This window comes from Apium graveolens, chromosome 11 (genome assembly GCF_009905375.1).
Source record: "Apium graveolens cultivar Ventura chromosome 11, ASM990537v1, whole genome shotgun sequence".
In the NCBI taxonomy this organism is placed as follows: Eukaryota; Viridiplantae; Streptophyta; class Magnoliopsida; order Apiales; family Apiaceae; genus Apium; species Apium graveolens.
The window spans coordinates 5888370-5896380 of record NC_133657.1 but is presented as its reverse complement, the minus strand read 5'-3'; positions in this window follow the sequence as shown (position 1 = coordinate 5896380).

Sequence of the window (8011 nt, the reverse complement as noted above, 5' to 3'; positions counted from 1 at the left end):
TGTGGCATAACTTTATTATTTTTGGGCTGTAATAACTATCACTGTGTGGATTTATAAACTTTAGTAATGCATTATTTTCGTTTCCAAGATAATAACATGTGATTATGTGTAATAATAAGTTTGGGGTCGTAGATACGTGAGTTGATTATATTATTGTACAAGATAAGTGTGCGAAACATTATTCAAGACGACATGACCTCTAAAATTCCCGACCCCTGGTTTGGGGGCGTCACAATAGGTGATATAAAATTTTAGTAAGGTCTGCTTAATCAAAGTTTATGAATAAATGAAAAGATTGTAGAGGTCAGGGGTGTGTTAAAGGTACAACCCCCTTCTAGATATGTGTTTGGCGACTTCCTGGATTCCAATTAAAGCACCAAACTATCAAAGTCCTCAAAAAATTATCATTTTTACCATGTTGCTATTTACTTCTTAAATTGACTTCTCGCTTATTTCCCTCTGGTTTTCAAGCTGATGGAACTCCCATATTGGAAAATATGCTTCAATGGTGTTTTTGGATCCTACTCAAGTACGATCTCTTGCCTCAATCATTCCATGCTATAAAATGCCAAAATTACTAATATCTGGTTCATATTAGTGCAATGTAAACAATTTTCCCCCATAGGATAATCGTGGATGCCATACTTTCTCTGGGTTCATAACTTTGCTAAACCAAAATCTGAGATTTTTGGATTAGACTTCTGGTCGAACAAGATGTTGTTGGGTTTAATAATGAAGCGAAAGATTGACCGGGGATAACCGTGGTTAAAATAATATTTGTGTGTTTGGTTGGGATAAATTAAATGAAAATGAAAGGAAAGCATGGAATTTGAGATACATTATATGTAGTTATTTATATTTTCATTATTTCTTCCATTTCATTTATAAAAACATAAACTAAAGCTCAAACACCTTAATTTAACTTCAGAATTTCTATTTTAACAAATTTGCACTAATTCAACTTTTTTTTAAATCTCTCCAAACTTCAATATTGCCCATTTATTTTACTCATTTAATTCCATTCCGTTCTTTTATCCTCAACCAAACACAACAAAAAATCCATTGGCTATTACCAAAGCAATATCATGCATTTTTTCAGTATTACAATCGAGCGTTCCTTTGATCTAAGAAATAAGTGGTGCCCATCCAGTCTCTAACCCCTATTTATCCCACGAATCTCAATTTATTTCAAAAAGTCAAACTAGAGTCGATTTCAACATGGTATTTTTTTCATTCTACTAAGCCCGTCTTTTGTTGTGGTTTTTGTGGATAATACACTTGGAACAGTGAAAAACTCGTTAATCCATTAATATGTGCTCTAATTAGACGATGATGCATCACCACACTAAATTGGTTGAGTTTATACTAAAATAATTATAAGCAAAACTTTGATTATTATTTTAATAATATAGAATGTTCTTGTAAACACCTAGAATAGACCTTTGAGGTTCAAAACTTTTGAGTTCTTGGTCTTTTGAGTTCATGACCTTTAGCTTTTCATGTACCTAGGGAGTTGCATATTAAATATTATTTTAGTAGGTTCTATGGAGGCCTATAAATAGCACACTCTTTTGAGTTCTGTAATCATCAAGTTTTATATAATCATTTTGAGTGAAATACAAGTGTGAGTTTTGTTCGCACTAAAATACACGCGAAAATACACGCAAGCGTACGTGATCACAGGTAGTATAAGATAAAAGTCAAGTTCATTCCCACAGAGACTGGTTTAGGTTAAGTTCAGATTATTCACTTATGCAACAATGTACGATTATCGTTCACAGCTAAGACAAGTAACAAATTCGAGTTGATTAACTACCTAAGAGATTATACTAGCATGCATTAACTAAGAGATTAAAAGTGAATTACTTATATAAGATAAAACATGGGATTCTAACTTCATTAAATACTTCATTCAAAGTTTATGCCTTTATCAATAGCATGCGATGGTGATGATGACTAATGGGATAACACGAAATTGGTATACGCTATCTTTCGATATACGTATACCCTACTACTAAGTATCCACAATCAAGATAGAATCCAAATAGACACCAATTATGCTTAGACCCTATATGTCTATAAGATTTGAAAACATAATGGTTTAAAAACAAGGTATCTATTGTGATTACATAGGGTGTGTAAGATGGTTAAAATTAAACTACGAATCATGCATGTCAATTCATACATAAACCTGTGCTAGCATGGAAAGTTTTAAACCTATATATTCATTGTCGCTTCAATAGAGATTGTAACACCGCCAAATCCGGGGTCGGGGATCCGGGTTGTCACGAGTTCCACTTCCCTTAATAATACTTAATCTTAACAATCAACCAACTACTGCGTACTGTGACCCCACAATATACACACACACACACCACAAGTTATAGTCTCCGAGATGAATACCAAAATAACACAAGTCATTTTATTCCACAATTATAATTCATTACACCTCAAAAGGGTTTCTGAATAAATTTACATTTTCTTTGCCATTATTACAATTCATAAATATACATAAGTCTGGTACATCAAAAGTAGAAAGCCTAGCCTATTGGTAGACCCTACCTCAGCTACAACGGCATCAACGCCTACAGGAAACTGCGGAATGTTTCCTATCCGCTCGCGAATTGGGAGCTTGATCCTGTTCATCTTGTCTATCTGTTGTTGTGTGATGAAAGAAGAAAGCAAGGGTGAGGAACAAGCCCACTGAAATAATATGTATAATAATTAACAATATATGAGCATTCTCATAGTACTCATGAAAGTCTTGGTCAAAAGAAATGAACCAAGTTTGATATTTTAATACGACGAAGTCGCAAAATATTCAGTATATATACATATATACTTTTCAAAATCTTTGAAATCCTCTGCCATGTATAATATACCCAGAGTTCCAGTTTATAACTGTATAAAAATATCGTTGCAAGGTGATCTCATATATCTAACCTTGTCTCAACATTTTTCTGAAAATCTTTGTCATGTATAAGATAATCATTTACTAGATATAAGTTGAAAAGATGAAGTTACAAGATACTCCAATATACTTATATCTTTTCCGAATACTACTTGAACTACCACCGTTCAAGGTATAACCAGTTCAAAAGTTCATCACATAGATGAGACTACAAGATAAGATTCGAATAGATTCAATCTTTGAAATATCATTATAAATAATGAAGTTACAAGATACTTCATTAAGTCCCGATATATATACACCTATATATATATATACATTTCATACACTCCTTGAAAACCTCTGTTATGAAAATTATAAACAGAGTTGCAATATCCTATGAATTTGGAAAGGAGAAACCTTGGCATAAACCTGATATCTTGCTGATCTGGCAAAGATACCAATAAGTAACCTTTTCTACTAGTAGATGGACGAATTCCCCACTGGTCATCACCCTGGCCGCAATAGGACCTTAGGCTGGACTGCCACTCAGCCACTTACGCATTTGATGGACTCCCACTGAGCCACTTACACTTTCATGGACGCCCACTGAGCCCATGTTACTTATGCCGACTCAAATAGATGGACTTACTTCCCGAATGTTGGGCAAGTAATCAAGATGTTTTCTCAAAACAGCAACCTTGTTGCGAATATAAAATACACCACAGAGCCGAATCCCTCAAGTTTTGAGCGAGTATTTAAATCCCCTTCGAAAGGAAGATCTTAAATATAAAAATGAGTTTTGGGATCCGCTCTAACTTTTAAAAAACATTTTTAAGACTTGAAAACATTTTAAAGAATATTTGTAGTAATGCTGATTTAATAAAATAAATCAGTCCCGATATGTTGGAGAAAATATCTGAATATTATTACTTAAATAATATTCCCATAAAGGATAATCTTTATAAAAATAATTGAATTAGAAGTTTTAAAACTTATACTTGAAATGAATAATAAATGACCAAAGATATACTTATACGAAAGTACGATCTTTATTTGAATAATCGAAAATAAGTTTGATTATCGAAACATTATTCTTTAATAAAATAAAGAATATTATTTAATAAATAAGCGGAGTCATAAGTTGAATGAATATTCAAAATAATATTCATTAAATAGAATAAACAGAGTCATAAGTCCTCGAATGAATATTCAAGATAATATTCATTAAATAAAATAAACCGAGTCATAAGTCCTCGAATGAATATTCAAAGTAATATTCATTAATAAAATAAAGTTATCGAATAAACCTTATTCGATTAATAGTTTTGAAAACTATATCTATATATATTTATAGATATATATAATATACTCGGGAACATCGACTCCCGGTTTTAGAAAATATTCGCCTTTGGGTCACCTATACTAAGGGTATACGCAACTACTGCTTATCTCTAGCATAGGTATTATGCAACTTATAAGCAATTGAATCAACAATTACATATCAAGATTACAAAATAGACATGCATATATACCATATCAGCATGCTCCAATATATCGCAAGATTCGCTAATTAACCATCATGCATCTATCACAAGATAATGCATATACATATATACATCACAACAACAGTATTACGGGTAGAAAACTTGCCTGAGTGCTCCCGGATAGACTTAAGCTTAGAGTGGGTCCGATAACCTATGAACAACAACATAAGTTGGAATTAAACCCCGGTCGCTTAAGAAACTAGACTTTAACCAATTGAACCCTAACGTTCGCTTATGGTCACTTCTACGCTTAACGAATCACATAAGTCGTTCGAGTACCCTCGGCTCCACCATTTTTAATAAATTGACCATTAAGAATTTTAAGGCGATTCTTTTGCGAGTACTCTACCAACTGCCTAATACACTTTACATAAATGTTTCATACTCCAATTAGTCATTTAAGGGCCATAACCAAGGTTCCAAAGTAAGGCGAGGGGTATTGGTTCGTTCGCGAAACGCCGTTACTTAAAACGGTCGTTTCTCCTAAACCGTACATCGGATTCAAGCGAACCACATATCAAAACGAAGCTCGTAACATGAACTATCTAATAAGGGCAATGGTCAAAACCTAACAGTTTGTTCACGGGTCCTGATGTTAAGAGCAAAAGCAGTCTAAGGTAAATCAGACATTACGACGGTTATGTTTACGCGATTACCAAATTTATACCACTCCAAATCAATCCACAATCAACCCACAATCAACATCACAACCAAACTCCATCCATAATTCATTACAACAGTCCCAACATCTCATGATTTTTAATTTATACAACTCTCAATCATGAACTAAAAGCTATACTTAAGTTCATTAACCAATAATCAATATTTACTACTCCAAAAACATTACATAACCAACCCAATTCTAAATATACAATAATCATGCTTCTCATGAACTATACTACTCATGAAAAGCTCTTAACATTCAATAAAAAGGATAGGCTAAGAGATTATACCTTCCTTGGAGGGTGGAAAGTTACTAGGGAGCCTCAAAGAACCTTGATCTATCCTTATATAACCTTGATCTTGCAAATGAAATCAAGGAACACAATGTTATAATTTGAAAACACTATTCACCCTAATCTTTGGTGAATTAATTAGCTATGAATCCATTTGAATCAAGAGCTTAAAATCATACCAAAGCTAAGTTATGAAATGTAGAGTCCATAAAAACAAACCATGGAATTTATGCTTTAGTGGAGCTTGGACTTTGGATTTTTCTTCCTTGCTTTTTCCTTGAAAGCCGAGAGCTTCTTGAAGAAAATGAAAGTCAACTTGTATTTTGTGATTTTTTTTGCCTTGACTTGGTTTCTACCCTTTTGTTTTGTTTAAATAACCTTTTACCATGGTAAAATTTGTGTGGCTCATAATCAACCAACAATCCCTTCCCATTTGGGCATGCTTATGTCATCCTCTTGTGTCATCTTCCCACACTTGTCTTCTTCTTGTTGGTTCGATGACATCACCATCACTAACCTCTTTGATTAACTCCTAATTACTTGGCTAATGATCGCTGATCTGTTATACGGTTCGCTTAACTTTCGTTTTCATTTATCATTTGAGGGATCGTACCCGGGATCTTATTACTTGGGTTCCCTTAACCTTTCTCTTTACATTATATTCCTTTTATGATCCTCTCTTATAATCCTTGAATTTAAATCCTCTTTATCCTGTTACCTTATACTCAATTCTTTCGATATCTGGTGGATTTTTGAAAAAAATCGAAGTGTTCGAATTTGGATTCTGACGATCTTTACAAACACTTATATACCATATAGAGTACTAATAAGATCTCAGAATAACAATAAAAGAACCTCTACAAGGGGAGGCAGGAAAAGTTTTCTTATTCAGCATAATCGGCAAAATTTTGGGGTTATTACAGTCTCCCCTCCTTAAAAGGATTCCGTCCCGGAATCAGATAGAAAAGAATAGGGATACTTTCTTAGCATTGCACTTTCTAACTATCCAGTAAATTTTCCCACATTGTGGTTCTATCATCAAACTCTGACTAGTTTGATAACCCTTCTCCTAAGCACGTGTTCCTTTTCGATCTATAACCTTTCCCGGTTGCCCCATATACGTTACGTCTGGTGGCATATCTATGCGCTTATATGCCCCTATTTGTCTGGCATCCGGATTACACTTCCTTAACATCGATACGTAGAACACGTTATGAACTTGCTACAGGTTCGGTGGTAGGGCTAGCTCATATGCTAACTTCCCCATATGTCTTTATATCTCCAAGGGTCCAACAATTCGTAGGCTTAGCTTTCCTTTCTTTCCGAACCTCATCCATCATTTCCAAGGGATACCTTTAATATTACTAGGTCCCCTATTTCATACTCTTTGTCCTTTCGAGTCAAATCAGCATACCTCTTTTATCCATCCTGGGGTTGCTGTCATCCGTCTTCTGATTAGATCCACTATGTCTTTGGTCCATTGGACCACTTCGGGTCCGAGCATCTTGTGCTCTACAACTTCATCCTAACATAAGGGAGATCGACATTGTCTTCCCTCAAGGATCTCATAAGGTGATACCTTGATAATGACATATGATCTATTGTCGTAAGAAAACTCAATATATGCTAAGTGACCATTCTAAATTCTTTCAAGTCTATTGCACAGGCTCTCATCATAGCTTCTAGCACTATAGCTTTTGCTTCTCAATACTCCACATTTTCTTATTTGTAGTCATTACTATCTTCCGTACATAATACTATACTGGTTATACTTTTGCTCGTTAGCATTCTATAACCTTTTAATAACCACGTCAACCTTAGTATCACGAAAGTGTTAGATTCGGAATACCACCGCACTGATATTACTCCTTTCTAGCTGCTTCTATCTTTGAAAGCTTGATCCATCATATAGAAGTAAAAGAATTTATTGAGAGATCATTATGATCATGAACACTTGTTTTATTGCATAGTTAGTACAGAAGGTGGCCAGCCTTTAGTACTTGACAAGCAATTAAATAACATGTGGTATCATACTAGGCTTCTATCACACAGATAGATAGTCATTCGGCAATACCTCCCTTCTGGAAGGGTTGTTCTTCTCAGCTTATACAAAATGAAAAGGAGAGATAAGAATGAATTGAAGAGAATTGTATATATATAAAATATACTGCCATAAAATATCTGGCTTGGAATCTACCTCTGAACTATAGAGGTTTGTCATAGGAGAACAAAACATATACATATATATATATCAACATCAAGTATTATAGCATCATATTTCACATGCCTAAATATTTTTGATATTCTGTCCATCATTATATGGACCCATACTCTTGCTCGAGCTTATACACAATCACCTTTGAAACTCCCTCGACATCGAAAATCGAATCTGGGATCTCATTCTAGACATCATCGTTACTAGAATTCTATGCTTGCACCGCAACCTTCCTCGTATAGTAATACGACTCTCTATTGATAAGAAGGAATAAGTATTCAATAGGTAAATAATCGACTTAATTAGTCTATCAAAGATAACTTATATGTCAACACAACCCGATTAGTGGTACTCAATCTCAACATCCATTCCAATACAACTCTCACGGTTGTAATCGGCTCAT